Below are 19147 nucleotides of genomic sequence, written 5' to 3' on the forward strand. Positions count from 1 at the left end.
ATCCATGCATATTGCTATGCAAAAACACTGCAATAGCTGGGCGGACCACCTACTGCTATTAGTGCAGAAACGTTGCGCACAACGGGCTTATGACTGGCTCACGGGAGGGGGTATGGCACGGTCTGAATGGACGAGAAACGCCATAAATGACCGTGTCAGGCGCCCTTCCAGGAAAAGAGAACCCCGGTTTCGAACGGTGCCAGGTGAACAACAGGATACGATCCGGCCGCGTGCTCTGCTGTGTACACGGGGTTTGAGAGTGCATTCGATGATACGCGAGTCTATGTGATGGCTCTGGTGGCTCGTGTCAAATGGCCGAGCTTGTGGCGGCCACCCTTCCCTTATCCAACGACAATACCAGTCCGACTGCACACCGACTCCTGGGCGATTGCCAACGGTCCGGCCGAGTGGCACATCTCCAGTGGTACATTTCTTCAGTGTCACATCTCTTCAGTGTCAGTACACTCAATGCAGCCCAGCTTCCATAGCAGAGCAATCACATCAATGCTGCTCAGCCACTGTCCGCTAACATAATGTCAGCATTCCAATCCAGCGAGGTTGCAGGAAGTTCAATCGTGCTGTCTCAATGTCTTTAGTGCGGAAAGCCCACACCAATGCAGCTCGCTGCTCAGTGCCACCTTGGTCATGATGATGCAGCACCAGTGTAATTGATCCACTTCAATGCAGGGCATTTATTTCCCAAAGCAGCCCACTTATGTTGATGCAATTTGCCACATCGCAAAGCACGACCGCCTCTCCCACTGTCATCTGGTTGAGCCAACACAATGCAACTGCCCTGGGGTGGGGGGTCCTGCCAGCAAGGCCACTCTTTCCCCTCCCCTCTTCTCATCTACCTACATCCCTACCTCTATCCATATTTCGCTCGTCCGGTTCTTTCCTTATGCAAATCGTCTTTGCCCCGTTTACATCAATTGCTTTTGTAACTTATTCTACCTTTCTACAAATCACTCATCCCCATCTTTATTCACTGATGACCCGCCAAGTTTTTCTCTACCCAATCTCTCTTTCAGCTTCCAAGACCCGACCCCAGTCAGTCAGCATCGGGGTCCCGACCTGAGGTTAGTCTCAGTTCTCTCTTCGCAGATGCCGCTTGCTAACCACAGTTCCTCCAGCATTTTATTTACCACAGGCGGGTGGCTTGCTTTCATCGGTCGGTGTAATGAGCACGAGTCGGCAAGTAATGTACAGCTTTGATGACTCCGCATTTCGAGGATTCTGTCGCCCCATTATGGGAATAATGTGGAAGCTTTGGAGAGGTCGAAGTAGATATTTACCAGAATGTTGCCTGGCTTAGCGATTATTGGCTGTCGAGGGAAATTGAACGAAGTTGCATTAGTTTCTCTGGAACGTAGGTTGGCGGGCAGATCAGGTAGAAGTACTTTGAATTATGAGAAATAGATCAGACAATCAGAGCCATCTTCCTCTTCATATCCATATTCATATTTCCTCCCTGGGAAGTGGCCTCTATCTTTCTTACATATCCATATTTCTCATAATTTTATATTTATACCAGAGCATAGCTGGAGAGCATAGATTTAATGGGAGATGGACAATGTTCCAAGGAATGTGTGCGGGGCAGGTACTTTTTACACAGAGGGACGTTTGCCTGTGGAACACGCTGCCAGTGCTGGCAGTGGAACCAGTTACTACACTGGCATGTAAAAGGCTTTTAGATGACTATATGTATCGCTCTATGTTTTATATATTCAATGTATTATAGTCTTCTAAACTGCCACAATGAGTGTTTTGCTCTCACCCAGCCGGCGACGTTCCTATTGTACGGCCCATTTGTCTCCACCTCTCTGCTGCTGAAGTCTGTCTCCATGTCTTCTTTCCTCGTTCTATGAAGGGTCACTGAACTGAGTCTGCAATAGTTTCTCGTTCGTCCACGGATTATTTGTCCTGCTGGGTGATTCCAGCTTGGTCTGTGTCTCTGTTAAGTTCCTTAGCTTTACAGTATTTAAAATGTTCAAGCTGAAGAATCCTACTGATGGGATTGTTCTGACAGCGGGAATCAAATCGAGGTGCGACCGTCCACTTCCTTCCCAAAGGAAATGTTAAATTAATTTAGCGTGTATTTAATTCAAACAAACATATATGTTTAACGTCACCATTTTATCCATTGGAACGCTTAGTCATACACGTTGGCACTGAGCTTATTTCAAGTTTTGCACACGGATTTCTCGGATCAAGCCTTGGTCGGTAGCAATAACTCTCTGCACAATATCCCCAAGTGAATCAAAACGCCAGGTTCGCTCATCGTTAAACAGTGGCCTTGTAATTCATTTTGAATAGTATTTTGTGAATCAAAGGCATAGCAATTGCTCCAATGCCCCGCCCGTCATCCATAACAATTGACTTGGAAGAGACATGGCGCGTTGAGCGCTCGGTGTAACAACGAGCCCGTTATCTGCAGAACCTTCTCTGGATCCGCAGATCAGGCTTTCTGTCTCATTAACAGGAGGCCCACAAACGAGGATGAAACCCCTCCTTGCTTCAGGTGTCACGTTTTTGGAGGCCTTGTTGGGCATTAATGATGGAAAATTAGGATCCTCACAACTGTGTATGAAGTGTACACCACATTTGCAAGGAAACAGAATGGCAGCAACGTAGTTTGATAAGGAGACTCATAAAAGCATGGAGGGTATTAAACTGCACATAGAATATAAGATCAGGAAGCCATAAATTCAAGTACATATACAAATCTGCAGGCCATCTTGTCGGCGCCGGCTGTTTAAACGTATCTCATACGTATTACATCCCGCTAAAAATGTTGAGCCTGTTGTGCTCTTCACGATTTACAGTGGCCAATTCCATTCCATCCTCCGCATATCTGGGACAGGGAAACAAAGCCGAAGCAGCCAGCGAAACAAAATTAAAGGCTGGACAAACCCGCGGCTTAGACTCCACCTCTGGAGGGGACGGACAGACGACACCGTGTCGGGACACTTCTTCATACTGAGGGTGTAGGGAAACCTGGAACAGAGAACAGCAGGTGGGCCAATGCCCGGCAACGATAGGCGGATGTATATGTGGGACCGATGAGTAGAGACGCGGACAAGGGTGAGAGATGAAAAGAAAACAAAGGCAGTCAAATAAGGAGAAATGTTGGGGACTGGAATGTAAACCGCAGCGGGGAATATGGTGGAAGTGGACGTTAGGGGCGGGAGTAGTGGCGATATGAAAGGGCAGTGAGGAACTCGGGGAAGGGATATATGCGTACGAGGAGGAGGAAGTAGCAGGGTGACAAGGCAAGGGAGAAATATTTGTGCACCTGTGTGGGTGAGGGGTAAGATCGGGTGTCGGGGATATAACTTGAACGGACATCTGGTATTCCTTGGCGCACAGAGGGCACGTTCTTAGCGAAATGGTGAAAGCGATGACCCTACGTTTGAAAAGTGGACTCGCATGGAGGGATTCCATGGTCTGGGTTAAGCAGAGCGGGGAGATGAATCTCCGTGAGCCAGGCCGCACAGCAGGATGTCACGTTACAACTTTGTAAATCAAAGTCATATTTGAAATATTGGGTGGAATCGTGGACTGTGCAAACGACAGAGGTTGCAGGTGAACTAGGATGTTACCTGAAGTGGTGGCTGCTGTCTCCGAGTACAGGCGGGACATGTGCGTTTAGAACCAGAGATGAACCAGGAGCGGGGTTCTGTTTGAAGTTCACAAAGCGATGAGGGCCGGAGCGGGTCGAGAGACGTGAGAAACGTATCGGCTTCGCATAGGTTCCCGTAATCGGAGCGCAGGCTGTTTAAATGACGGGGTAAGAGGGTGTATGAGCAAGGGTTATGCCACTTAGTATTAGCTTCAAGAACGCATTGCTTGAGTTCGTGATGGATGCAGCCATTGTCAGCGTTTGAAAAAAACCCCCATTAAGATGAACCTTTGAAATGTAATGACAAGAACGGCTACCATCCGAGTGATGGGACAACTGAGGAATGCCGATAGGTACATAATGAATGGCGAAGACACCGTGGGCAGAATGTTCTTCCCCCTGTAGTGCGTGTCTCTGTGGTCCTGAATCAAACTCGTTCAGGAGAATATCTGGACAAGAACGTCAACCTACAATGTTTGTTGATCAGAGACATTAATCACGACAGCTCTGTGGCGTTTAGAATTGTTGGCTCTATGGCTTTCAGGTTATGCAACAAAATCGGAGTGAGGTGCAGATATTAACAGCGCGGAAGTGGCGAGAGGCGGTGTTCCGGCTGTTGCTTGCTGGGAAAGATTTGCAAAAAAAATAACAACAGTGGAACTGAAACCAGCGGAGACGTTTCATCCGGTTTGGCGCGTTCCAATCATGTTCAGCTATATGCTGTGAAACGTGCGAATGAAATCCCCATTAATCATTCATCAGCCCACCTGCCCAACATGTCAAGATCCTGTTGCAATTTTGACAACCATCTTCGCCATTTATAATACCACCCACTTTAGTGTCATCTGCAAACGTATTAATTATGCCTTGCTGTTCGCATCCAAATCATTGATATAGATAACAAACAGCAATGATCATACCGATCTAGCTTCAGAATTGAGGGACAAAGGTTTAGGGGTAACATGAGGGGGAACTTCTTTACTCAGAGGGTTGTGGCTGTATGGAATGGGCTTCCGGTGGAAGTGGTGGAGGCTGGCTCGATTTTATTATTTAAGAGTAAATTGGACAAGTATATGGATAGGAGGGGATTGGAGGGTTATGGTCTGAGTGCAGGTAGATGAGACTAGGTCAGGGAGAATGGTCGGCGTGGACTGGTAGGGCCGGACAGGCCTGTTTCCATGCTGTAGTTGTTATATGTTATATGTTATATGATATCTACATGGCCCACCGTCCAAATTCCAAATTCAAGATCGTCTCCGACCATAATATGTCCATTTTCTAAAGATTCTAAATTATTATCCGCTATTCGTTGTACTCTGGGTCTCTCGGGTGTCCATTTCATGGCAGCGAGTTTCCGATCTGCAGCTTACATTTGAACTTCGAGTGCCCTGCCGTTACATCATATTATTTGATGTCACCTTCGTGTTATTCATTAGCTGTCGTTTTGTACATATGTTGTATATGTATACTTGTGTGTGTGTGCGTGTGCGTGCGTGTGCGTGCGTGTGCGTGTGCGTGTGCGTGCGTGTGCGTGTGCGTGTGTGTGTGTTGCCGCATGTTGCCGCATCTCCACACAGAGCCCTAACCCTCTACTGCTCTCGCCCAATAAAGTCAGCATTATTTCCTTTCCCTCCAATTTGTTATCTTATAGTACCACAATTTACAATCGCACGACAACAATGTGGGGCCCAATAGAACAAATGTAGGTAGCAAAACTAAACATCCCGGGTTTGCAGCCATGTGGTTCTATGTAGCCCCCTGCTCGCTGTGTCGTGTGTTGGAGGGAATTGTGTGCCTGACCAGTACCCTGAATCTGGCTTCACACGAGGACCAGTCGCACTCAGAATTATGGCCCAAATCAGGGGAAGACAGTAAGAAATCTCATAGAGATGCGGTGGTTTTCTCAAACATTTACAGAACTTCATAGAGCTTCACAGCGTATACTGGAAAACATTCTGAGAGGACCCACATTTTTCACGCATTCACAGCAGTTACAGTTTCTATAGCTCGCGTCACAATGGTTCCATGCGCATTTTACATTTTTGAAATGATACACATGACAATTAAACACGTTTGCTTTTACTCTCTTAATATGTAAGATTTTGGGTTAAATATATGACAAACTTGCCAAATTTCTAATGACTTCCATAATTTGCGACGTCACCTTTACACACAAGATCTCCCGCTTCCAGGAGTGAAATCTCTGCTGCGGGTATTTGATGGGACACTTCCCTGAAATGACCAAGGACGTGGTTTTAATCACGGTTCACTGATGGACCATTGAGTACGGGTTATCTCCCAACTATCTTGTCTGTCCCTATCAGAAACCCAGTGTTGGAACTCGTCCGTCCATCACCTTCCCAGAGGATTGTCTTTAGATTATTGATTCGCTGTGGATTATGCAAACTCCGTGATGTATGCCATCCCTTATTTGGGCATCTTCGTTTTTTTAATGGAAACCACGATCACTGACTAAATCTTTGGCGGAAATGAGTCGGGGAGCCAAGCGGATATTTTGTAAACGTGTAGTTTGGATGGTCTGTCAATATGCTGGTTCGCCAGCCTTGGTGTTCCTCTGATCGCTCACAGTGAGAAATTATATTTATTGCGAAATTAACCTTGGAGTTCAAGGAAAGAAGTGTGTTGACGGCACAAGAACTGACTGAGTCGGGGTACCCACCGAACAGTGTTAGAACTGTTTAATCTACTTGGGGATATACACTAATTTGGACAACGCTAGACACAACTAGAGGTCAAAAATGGGATGAGCACTATCCAACTAAATTCCCCGTATTTGCAACGAAGCTGCGGGAACAGCGGAAAATAGTCTCGCAGCTATGAGAGCGTCTGCCTCATGACGCTACAGACCCGGGTTCAGTCCTAACCTCGCATGCTGGCTTGTGGACTTTGCGCTTTCTCTCTGTGACCACATAGGTTTAGCCTGAAAATATATGTTACCTCCCACCTTCCAATGACAAGCAATGTGGACGTTGTGCGTCCTCTGCGAATTCCTCCGATAATGCCCCTTAATTCCGAATTGGGTAGAAGGGCTCTGGGATTAATCCAATGTATGGAGAATAGAATCAATGTCAGATTAGTGTAAGTGGATGGTTAATGCCGAGCGCGGTCACAATGGGTGCCGAGTCTGTTTGCGTAAAGCATTTCAACAGTTCTGGTTCTAATATTTGATTATGATGCTTTAGATGCTCCAGTTTTTCATTATTTTTCAGTGCTTAATTAATCTTATCAGTCGAGGAAGGGGATATGTTAACACAGTCAACAATTGCATTCTAAACATCTTCTGTGTCACCGCATATATGCACGTGTTTGTGCAACTGCTAAGTAATTGAAGCATGAATCCTATTTCCGATACAAAGGTAGGGAGGGAAAAAAAACATTCTTCGAAATAACACACACGTCTACTTATTATATAAAATGTAAATGTTGCCCATAACAGAACGAAATTTCCGGAGATAAATAACAACAATATCACGGATTTCCTTCGATTCACCATTTCGGGATCACTGGGGCTCTTCGCACTTTTCTGGTCCCGGAGTCTCCTGCGGGCTCTGCTGACCACCAAAATATGTCTCACCGTTAAAGCATTGAGCAGCAGAATCAACACAAACGGGACACAGGGGGTGAGAATATAATGAAGAGACTCAATCGTTGACAAGGTAATTGAAGTCATAACACGGACATCCATGTAACAAAACCAGGGGGTATTCGCCAATCTGTACCAAGGTGTATACATGAAATACCAGTAAACATTCTTGGCGCTGCTCAGTACACTCACTGTGCTCAGAACCACAGCCGCTGTTTTCTCGGTGCAATATCTATGCTTCAATTTTTGGCAACAGATGGCAACAAATCGGTCAAAGGTGAAGGAGACGGTGAACCACACAGAACAGTCGGTCACTGTGTAAAGCAAGACGGCGTGGATATTACACAGGGGGATGAGCTTCACAAAATATAGGCGATGAGCAATCGGAATCTGTCTCAATATCAGGTCAAAGATAATGACCAGTAGATCTGCCGCTGCCATGGCCACCAGGTAGCGGGTCACACATCTGGAGAGGCCACACTTTCCTCGAGACAGGACCACAATTGTCACCAGATTCACTGTGATGCAAAAAGAATGATCATATTTTTAGTGCAAGATGATTGCAACCTCCGCATTATGTGCTTTGCATGAGTTAAACACCGTGAGCAAACACACTTTACTTTTATGAAGTTCATCAGCAATTTCACCATAGCATCTGTGTGATTCCGAAAGCAAAGAGCAATGTTGTGGGTTAAGGGTTAATAATACGATGCGGGTAATGCACTGCGCAATATAAATATCCGTAGCAACAAAGCGGTCCGTTTATGTTGTGTGAATGCGTGTAGATCACCCCTGACATGTGGTTCAGTATTAGACAGGGACCCAAAATTACATTAGCGTGACTCAGATTGGCGTTTACCATGCAGTTGGTAAATATAGATTAACTTCCATTTTGCAATTCACCCAGATGATGCTTATCTTTGACTTGGTTACTGATGGGAATGTGTGATTTCTGGTATATTTGTGATTGGAGTAATTGCAATTGCAATTGAGGAATGAGTGTGATATCGAATGATCGCACACTTGCTAAGTTACACAGTTACCATAGAGAGAGGGAACAAAGCCCGTTCTCCTAGCACTGTGAAGTGCATCACACAACATCTCGATGACGTGCAACTTTCTCTTCAAAGGAAGTTTTGGAAATCAATCAATCGAACTAAACGGCAAACATGAAACGCAGATTTTAATCGCAAAGAGAAGATCAGTTGATGCAAAGAGGAGACTGGGATGATTTCGACAGAAACATGATTAGGTTCGAAATGGTTAATAATTCACATTGAGTCTGCAGTTCTAAACCCGCTCCGCAATTCACCCGGTCCTGCTGTGGTAATGTAAGCCACGAAATCCCCCATTGGAAGGGCACTGAATTGAAACATTGACCGGCACAGCTGCTGCCCCACTTACTAATGGGGTTCCTTTAACATTTAGCATTTCCACCATCCACTGTGACTTTGTGTGTTCCATCAATTCAGCTGGAACTGGTCAATGGGCATAATGGATTCAATACAACGTGACTGTGCTCGATGTTAACCAGTGCAAACACCGGGAAGTTGCAGATCACTCTGCGTTTAATCCTGCAAAATACGATGTTCAAAGTGACAGTCACAGCAAGAATGGTTCGCGCATTAATAATCCCTCGGCAGTGCGATCACTGAATTTGAAATTAAAAGAGGCAGTTTCGAGAGACATACAGCCAGATTCTCAAATATGCACAGCGTAAACGACAGCTCTCCTCACTTACCCGGAACACCGACAATAGCCAGGATCGGGTAGTATATCTTTTGGATCTCGTATATGACTCTAACAATCTGTAGTTCGCCCATCTCCTTGTCACCTCTTATCCTATTTGATTGTGGAATATCTCATTGAAAAGGTTCCCTTATTTGAAGGAAAGGGATTATCCCTGCGGGACCGTTGGGTGTCATCGTTTCATGTTGATCACAGTCCCTGAGCAAACCTATTGTTCACAGAGTGTTGCATAATATTGTGAAGTCTTCGACAAGGTTCCACATAGGGGATTAGTGGGCAAAATTAGAGCACATGGTATTGGAGGTAGGGTACTGACATGGATAGAAAATTGGTTGACAGACAGAAAGCAAAGAGTGGGGATAAATTGGTCCCTTTCAGAATGGCAGGCAGTAACTAGTGGGGTGCTGGGACCGCAGCTATTTACAATATACATTAATGACTTTGATTAAGGGATTAAAAGTACCATTAGCAAATTTGCAGACGATCCAAAGCTGGGTAGTAGTGTGAACTGTGAGGGAGATGTTATGAGGTTGCAGTGTGACTTGGACAGGTTGTGTGAGTGGGCAGATGCATGGCAGATGCAGTTTAATACAATACAATACAATACAATATATCTTTATTGTCATTGTACCCAGGGGTACAACGAGATTGGGAATGCGCCTCCCATACGATGCAATAATTTAAGTAATTTAGACAACAGCAACCCAACGAAACGAAACAATTGTAACAGTTTTAGACAGGGTAAAGTGCAAGTTGATCTATGCGTTGTGGCCATCCGGCTCAGCAGGACCGGTTCATAGCAGCTATGGCCCTGGGGATGAAGCTGTTCCTGAGTCTGGAGGTGCGGGCGTAGAAGGCCTTGTATCGTCTGCCCGATGGAAGGAGTTCGAACAGACTGTTGCAGGGGTGTGAAGAGTCTTTGTGGATGCTGGTGGCTTTTCTGAGGCATCGTGTGTTGTAGATGCCCTCCAAGTCTGGTAGCTGTGTTCCGATGGCCCTCTGAGCTCTGTGGACTACCCGCTGTAGAGCTTTCCTTTCTGCCTCCGTGCAGCTGAGGTACCACACAGGGATGCCATGCGTTAGGATGCTCTCTATGGTGCAGCGGTAGAAGGTCGTCAGCAGCTGTTGGGGTAGACCAGACTTTTTCAGTGTTCTTAAGTAGAACAGTCTTTGTTGTGCCTTCTTGACCAGCGCAGCGGTGTTATTGGACCATGTTAGGTCCTCCGAAATGTGAGTGCCCAGAAACATGAAGCTGGACACTCTCTCCACACTGTCCCCGTTGATAGAGATCGGGGCATATTCCCCGTTACGTGACCTACGGAAGTTGATGATCAGCTCCTTGGTCTTGGTGGTATTTAGGGACAGGTTGTTATCCTGAGCACCAGTCCGCCAGGTTCTGCACCTCCGCTCTATAGTTTGTTTCATCCCCGTTGGTGATAAGCCCGATCACCGTTGTGTCGTCTGCAAACTTGACAATGGTGTTGGTGTCGAATGCAGGAACACGGTCGTGTGTGAAGAGGTAGTAGAGCATGGGGCTCAGAACACAGCCCTATGGTGTGCCGGTACTCAGGGTGATAGTGGGGGACAGGTGCGGGCCCATTCTCACTGCCTGCGGTCGTTCCAGCAGGAAGTCCAGGATCCAGTCACATAATGAGGAGCTGAGGCCTAGCTGGTGGAGTTTGGTGATGAGCTTGGTGGGGATGACCGTGTTGAAGGCGGAGCTATAGTCTATGAATAGCATCCTCACGTACGTGCCCTGTCTCTCTAGGTGAATCAGGACAGTGTGAAGAGCCAGAGAGATGGCGTCCTCTGTGGATCTATTTGCCCTGTATGCAAATTGATGTGGGTCCAGTGAGTCAGGGATGTTGGATTTGATGTGTGAGAGTACCAGCCTCTCAAAGCACTTCATGACTATCGGCGTTAGGGCAACCGGGCGGTAGTCGTTCAGGTTGGAGAACTACTTTGGTGGTAAGAATAGGAAGGCAGAGTATTATCTGAATGGTGTCAAGTTAGGAAAAGGGGACGTACAACGAGATCTGGGTGTCCTAGTGCATCAGTCATTGAAAGGAAGCATGCAGGTACAGCAAGCAGTGAAGAAAGCCAATGGAATGTTGGCCTTCATAACAAGAGAAGTTGAGTATAGGAGCAAAGAGGTCCTTCTGCAGTTGTACAGGGCCCTAGTGAGACCGCACCTCGAGTACTGTGTGCAGTTTTGGTCTCCAAATTTGAGGAAGGATATTCTTGCTATTGAGGGCGTGCAGTGTAGGTTTACTAGGTTAATTCTCGGAATGCCGGGACTGTCGTATGTTGAAAGACTGGAGCGACTAGGCTTGTATACACTGGAATTTGGAAGGATGAGAGGGGATCTTACCGAAACGTATACGATTATTAAGGGGTTGGACACGTTAGAGGCAGCAAACATGTTCCCAATGTTGGGGGAGTCCAGAACAAGGGGCCACAGTTTAAGAATAAGGGGTATGCCATTTAGAACGGAGATGAGGAAAAACGTTTTCAGTCAGAGAGTTGTGAATCTGTGGAATTCTCTGCCTCAGAAGGCAGTGGAGGCCAATTCTCTGAATGCATTCAAGAGAGCTACATAGAGCTCTTAAGGATAGCGGAGTCAAGGGGTATGGGGAGAAGGCATGAACGGGGTACTGATTGAGAATGATCAGCCATGATCACATTGAATGGCGGTGCTGGCTCGAAGGACCGAATGGCCTAATCCTATTGTCTATTGTCTATTGAAGTAAGTACCATGTGGTTATTCAGGTGAAGCACAACGCCGAACAATTGTTCAGGCACTTCGGAGAAAACAAATATTCATCACGATTTCTGCAAACCGCTCATTTCCCAGCCTCAGCCGATTAGACTTTATCTGTTACAGTTAAATCAAAACCGAAATATCTACATGGAACGTTGCGTTACGACCCCTCTATTTTTTTTCTTGTTTGCTTTCGCCAAAAGCCTTTTCGCCCATCAGATCTGCCTGCGATTGCACCTTCGGGAACCACGCACCTGCACTCCTACACCCCTGGCCTGGGCTCCACAAGACTCGCCAGATGCCTACCATTCACTGTGTAAGCCCTGCCCATGTTAGTCTTACCAAAATTTCACATCCCTTTGTATTAAATTCCATCAACTTTTCCTCAGCGCACCTGACCAATCGATCAAGACTTATCGGATTTTGCTGGCTTTACCTAGCATTAAACGTTATTCCCTTCTCGTGTGCATTAGTTATACACTGTAAATTGATCGATTGTAATCATGCTTTTCTGCTGACTGGTTAGCACGCAACAAAAGCTTTTTACTGCACGTCCGTACACGTGACAATAAACTAAACACAACTGAACTGAAGATCCTGCTGCAATGTTTTTCACAACCATTCTCACTATCTGCACAACTACCCACATTTGTACCATGTAGTCACATAATGTGTTCACAACCTGGTCCCCGATATATCCCGTCATTGATCAAGGACCTACAGACAACATTCGTTTCAAAGTGCCCCGCATTCCCATTAGCTCCTCCAGGTGCTATCACCCGTCGACACACCTTAAACAGTCAAATCAGCCGAACAACACCCGAGTCTTTCAAGTATCGGAGGAACTCTGGGGACACTGGTAGAATCCATGAGGTTTCAGGGAGAGCGTTCAAACTCCACACTATCAGCACTACGTGTTCGGATTGAAACCGCAGTGATTTGCCAGCAGCTCTACAAGTTCCACCAATGTGAAGTTTGTTTTCCAGTACTTGGCGGTTTCAGTGAGTTTATTCTTTGCAGGTGAAAGTTGGGCTTTATGTGATTGGCACGTATCCTGAATTGTTCCATACAAACGAGAATTAAACAAGGTGATTGATCAAGTTTCCTGTAGTTTCCCGTTCGCTTTTGAAAATCTCAGCAAAAGGTTGTTGAGGGCAGAGCTGAGGACGGCGTATATATGGATTTGATCATGGTATTTGAGAAGGTACGCGTGGCAGGCTGCTCCGAAAGGCTGCATGGCTTGGGAACAAAAGACATCTAGCCGAATAGATAGAAAATTGGATTCATGGAAGGAAGCAGAAGGTGACGGTAGAACGTTGTTTTTCGGACTGGCAGCCGGTGAGTAGTGGGTGCTCCAGGGTTCGGTGCTAGGCCCATTGCTGTTTGTTATCTATATCAATGATTTGGAAGAGAATAGACAAGGCACAATTAATACGTTTGCAGGTGACACTAAAGTGGGTGGTATTATAGATGGCGAAGATGGTTGTCAAAATTGCAACAGGATCTTGACATGTTGGGCAGGTGGGCTGATGAATGGTTAATTGGGGATTTCATTCGCACGCTTCATAGGATATAGCTGAACATGATTGGAACGCGCCAAACCGGATGAAACGTCTCCCATGGTTTCAGTCCCACTGTTGTTATTTTTTTGCAAATCTTTCCCAGCAAGCAACGGCCGGAACACCGCCTCTCGCCCCTTCGACGCTATTAAAATCTGCACCTCACTCCGATTTTATTGCATAACATCTGAAAGCCACAGAGCCAACGAATCTAAACGCCACATAGCTGTGGTGATTAACGTCTCTGATCAACAAACATTGTAAGTTGACGTTCTTGTCCAGATATTCTCCTGAACGAGTGTGACTCAGGGCCACAGAGACACGCACTACAGGGGGAAGAACATTCTGCCCACGGTGTCTTCGCCGTTCATTATGTACCTGTCGGCATTCCTCAGTGGTCCCATCACTCGGATGGTAGCCGTTCTTGTCATTCCATTTCAAAGATTCATCTTAACTTTTTCAAGCGCTGACAGTGCCTGCATCCATCACCAACTTACCCCGTCATCTAAAGCGCCTGCGCTCCGATTATGGCAACCTATGCTACGGCGATACGTTTCTCTCGTCTCTAGTCTCGCTACGGCCCTCGTAGGTTTGTGAACTTCAAACAGAACCCCACTCCTGGTTCATCTCTGATTCTAAACGCACTTGCCTCGCCTGTACTCGCGGGCAGCAGTCACCACTTCTTCTGGCATCGTAGTCCACCTACACCCTCTGACGGTTACGCAGTCCGCGATTCGACCCCATATTTCAAATGTGACTTTGTGTTACAAAGTTGTAACGTGACATCCTGCTGTGCGGCCTGGGTCGCGGAGATTCATCTCACCGCTCTGCTAAAACAAGACCATGGAATCCCTCTATGCGAGTCCTCTTTTCAACCGCAGGGGACGACGATTTCACCATTTCGCTGAGAATGTGCGTTCTATGCGCCAAGGAATACCAGATGTCCGTTCAAGTAATATCCCCTACACCCGATCTTACCCCTCCCCCACACTGGTGCACAAATATTTCTCCCATGCCTTGTCACCCTGCTACTTCCTCCTCCTCGTACGCATATATCCCTTCCCCGAGATCCTCAGTTCCCTTTCAGATTCCCACTACTCCCTCCCATAACGTCCACTTCCACCATCTTCCTCGCTGCGGTTTACATTCAATTCCTCAACTTATCTCCTTATTTCACAGCCTTTGTTTTCTTTTCATCTCTCACCCTTGTCGGCGTCTCCACTCATCGGTCCTACATATACACCGATGAGCCAAAACATTATAACCTGATAAGCTAAAGCATTATGCCCTAATATGCTGTTGGTCCTCCGTGTGCAGCCCCATACGCAGCAGGACGCGATGCGCTGTGTATTGTGACACATTCCTCCCGTGACCGCCATTACCATTTTCTGTGACTTGTGCCACAGTAGACCTTCTGTCGGTTCGGACCAGACGGAATAGCCATCGTGCCCTCGCGCATCGCAACACCCTATCTGTAGGAGCCATTTACGTTTAATTTAGTTACTGTCATTGTATTATGGCTATGTTTAATATTTCTAGTTTCTGTCTTTTTTTGCATGCTTGTGGGTGTGATTTGATACGTAATGGGGAGTGTCTATATGGGAGGATGCTAGCGTAGCGACAGAGATTGTGGGTCAGTTTAGTCTGGAGGATGGAGAGACTACAGTTTTTTACCACACCCGCGCCAGTCACCCTCACGTCTGCCACACTCTCGACTGCCACACTCTTTGGGATTTATTGCACGATTTACACTATCAGCCAAGTTAATTTTGCAGGATCTCTGTAACAAGAAACTTGGATGGCATGAGAGTATAACGCAAATCTTCTCTCAGCGATGGACAGAGTGGTTAGAAAATCTCGACAAAATCTCGGACCGGTTAGGGTTAGGACCGGTGTATGAAGGCGACAAACTTTGGTCGAATCAGATTTGCACACCTGCATCACCTTTCTGATGCAAGTGAAAGTGGTTACGGTACTGTTTCATATCTGAGACTGGAAATGATATTAATGATGTACATGCTGCATTCTTAATGGGAAAGGCCAGAGTGGCACCATTGAAGCAAATGACGATTCCCAGAATGGAGCTTGCAGCCGCAGTCTTAGCTGTCAGAATTTACATATTGCTGCAAAAAGAACTGCAGCTTAAGCTGGAGGAATCTACCTTCTGTACTGATAGCATGACAGTGCTTAGGTACACCAACGTTGAAAATAAACGCTTCCTAACATTTGTCGCAAACAGGATCTCTTTTATAAGGTATGCTACTAATGTATCACAGTGGAAGTATATTAATACCAAGGAAAATCCTGCGGATGAAGCCTCTAGAGGATTAACAGCAGACCGCTTCTTAAGCAGTAAGAGATGGATCAATGGGCCAGAGTTTCTATGTAAACAGACCGAGAATGGACAAAGTCTAACCTGGAAATTGAAATCTCTGCTAATGATCCGGAGATCAAGGAAGACATCTTAGTGAACGCCATTATTAAGGACCCATTAGATTCAACAAACTATTTAATTACCCATTTCTCATCATGGAATAAGTTGAAGACTGTAGTGGCTTAGTTTCGTAAATTAAAAACAATGCTTTTGCAGTGGACTCGTAAGAAAAATGAAACGCGGGCTCCTATAAGTGGCTTTGAAACGGATCCTGGCAAGCTGAAAGAAAAGGTTGAGTATCGTACCGGGGACAGTGTTTATGTCCGGCTGATCTTTTTAAGGCAGAAAATGCAGTTATCTCTTTCTGTCAAATACAAGAATATAAGGAAGAGCTATCAGCATTACAAGCTGGTGAACGTGGTGTTAAAATAAGTAGTTTTTTATACAGGCTTGACCCGATACTGGATAAAGGACTTCTGAGAGTAGGTGGTCAGCTAAATAAACTAGCGGTGCCTGAAGAAGCTAAGCATCCTATTATTCTCTCGAAGGACTTTCATATTTCAACATTGCTGTTACGACATATTCATGAACAGATCGGACATGGAGGAAGAAATCACATCTTGTCAAAACTTCGTAAAAAGATACTGGAGGTCATGCCAGACGTTAAAGGTTTTTTGTGTACTGTACGACTTCAGACTAAGGACATCATCTTGGTAAGACCGATAACCAAGATATGTCTGCTTCTAGAAGGTGAAGGAGAAGATTGAAGAATCGTTAAAGAAGTTTGAATGCCAAAATATAATGCATATTACTTTTGTCTTTGATAAATATTAAGCTTTTATAGCTCCTTTTAGTATCTATTGCTAATTGCTTCGTTATATACGCAGAACAATTAGGGGCCGGTGTGTAGGAGCCATTTACGCTTAATTTAGTTACTGTCATTGTATTATGGCTATGTTTAATATTTCTAGTTTCTGTCTTTTTTTGCATGCTTGGGGGTGTGATTCGATACGTAATGGGGAGTGTCGACATGGGAGGAGACTAGCGTAGCGACAGAGATTGTGGGTCAGTTTAGTCTCGGAGGATGGAAAGAATACATTTTTTTACCACATTCATGTCTGCCACACTCTCGACTGCCACACCCTCGACTGCCACATTGGCGCCAGCTACACTCACAAGGAGCACACGGTAACGACTACACGGTTTTTATTGTATTGCTTGAAGAAAAAACAGTTGATAAGAACGAAAAGTTATGAATTACTCTTTTGATTTGTGCTACTTTAATAAAGACCAATTAATTAAGAAACAGCGTTTGGAAGATTCGTCTTTCTTATCTCGGAGTGCGGTGTGTGCGTAAGCTATACCATTCCATCCCCGAGCAGTAATGGCTATCGAAGTTGGACTTTGAGAATGTATAGAAACTGCCATTACACTGTCTGTCGCCGGTTTGTGGTTTATCCCTTCTCGGACCACTGTCGGTAGGTACTCACCACTGCTGACCGGGAGCACCCCACAAGCCTTGCCATTTCAGAGATGCTCTGACCCAGTCGTCTGGCCATAACAATTTGGACCTTGTCAAAGTCGCTCATTTCCTGCCCATTTCTCCTGCATCTAGCACATCAACTTCAAGAACTGACGGTTCACATGCTGCCTAATTTCTCCTACCCCTTGACAGTGTCATTGTAAGATTATCAATGTTATTCATTTCGCCTGTCAGTGGTCATAATGTTTTGGCTCATCCGCCTATCATTTCCGGACATTGGCCCACCTCCTACTCTCTGTTCCAGGTTTCTCGCCCGACACTCTCAGTATGAAGAAGTGCCCCGACATGGTGTCGTCTGTCCGTCCACTCCAGAGGTGGAGCCTCAGCCGCTGGTTTTGTCCAGCCTTTTATTTCGCTTCGCTGGCTGCTTTGGCCTTGCTTCCTTGTCCCAGATATGCGGAGGATGGAATGGAATTGGCCACTGCAAATCGTAAAGAGCACAACAGGCTCAACATTTTTTTGCGGGTGAAATACGTATGAGATACGTTTAAACAGCCGGCGCCGACAAGATGGCCTGCAGATTTTTAAATGTACTTGGATTTATGGCTTCCTGATCTTATATTCTATGTGCAGTTTAATACCCTCCATCCTTTTATGAGTCTCCGTATCAAACTACGTTGTTGCCATTCTGTATCCTTGGACATGTGGTGGACACTTCATACACAGTTGCGAAAATCCTCATTTTCTGTCATATATATCCTAGCGCTACAAGGCCTCCAAAAACGTAACACTTGAAGCAAGGAGGGGGTTCATCCTCGTTTGTGGGCCTCCTGTTAATTAGACAGGAAGCCTGATCTGCGGATCCAGAGAAGGTTCTGCAGATAACGAGCTCGTTGTTGCACTGAGCGCCCAAAGCGCCATGTCTCTTCCAAGTCAATTGTTATGGATGACGGGCGGGGCATTGGAGCAATTGCTGTGCCTTTGATTCACAAAATACTATTCAAACCGAATTACAAGTTCACTGTTTAACCGTGGGCGAATGTGGCGTTTTGATTCACTTGGGGATATTGTGCAGAGAGCTATTGCTATCGATTGAACCGAGAAATCCCCGTGCAAAACTTGAAATAAGCCCAGTGCCAACGTGTATGATTGAGAAGTGTTCCAAGGGATAAAATGGTGACGTGAAACGTATAAGTTTGCTTGAATTAAATACACGCTAAATTAGTTTTACATTACCTTTGAAAATGAAATGGACGGTCGCGACTCGATTTCTCTCCCGCTGTCAGAACAGTCCCATCAGTCGGATTCTTCAGCGTGAACATCTTAAATACTGTAAAGCTAAGGAAGTTAACAGAGACACAGACCATGTTGGAATCACCCAGCAGGACAGATAATCCGTGGGCGAACGAGAAACTATTGCAGACTCAGGTCAGGGACCCTTCATAGAACGATGAAAGAGGAAACGAAGACAGTCTTAAGCAGGAGAGAGGTGGTGACGAATGGGCAATACAATAGGAACGTCGCCGGCTGGGTGAGACCAAGGGACTCAACGTGGCAGTTTAGAAGTACATTCAAAACATAGAACATAGAGCAATACATATACTCATCTGAAAGCCTTTTACATGCCAGTATTTAAACTGGTTCCACTGCCAGCACTGGCAGCGTGTTCCAGATGCAAACGCCCCTCTGTGTAAAATGTTCCTGCCCCGCACACATTCCTTAAAACATTGTCCATCTCACATTAAATCTATGCTCTCTAGCTGTACTCTGTTATAAATATAAAATGGAGAAATAAGACAGGTAAGAAAGTGAAAGACCACTTCACAGGGAGGAAATAAGAATATGGATATGAAGAGGAAGATGGCTCTGATGTTTCACCTATTTCTCAAAATTCAAAGTTCTTCTACCTGATCTCCCCGCCAACCTACGTTCCAGTGAAACTAATGCAACTTCGTTCAATTTCCCCCTACAGCTAATAATCGCTAAGCCAGGCAA

Source organism: Rhinoraja longicauda, unplaced genomic scaffold, assembly GCF_053455715.1.
Source record: "Rhinoraja longicauda isolate Sanriku21f unplaced genomic scaffold, sRhiLon1.1 Scf000056, whole genome shotgun sequence".
In the NCBI taxonomy this organism is placed as follows: Eukaryota; Metazoa; Chordata; class Chondrichthyes; order Rajiformes; family Arhynchobatidae; genus Rhinoraja; species Rhinoraja longicauda.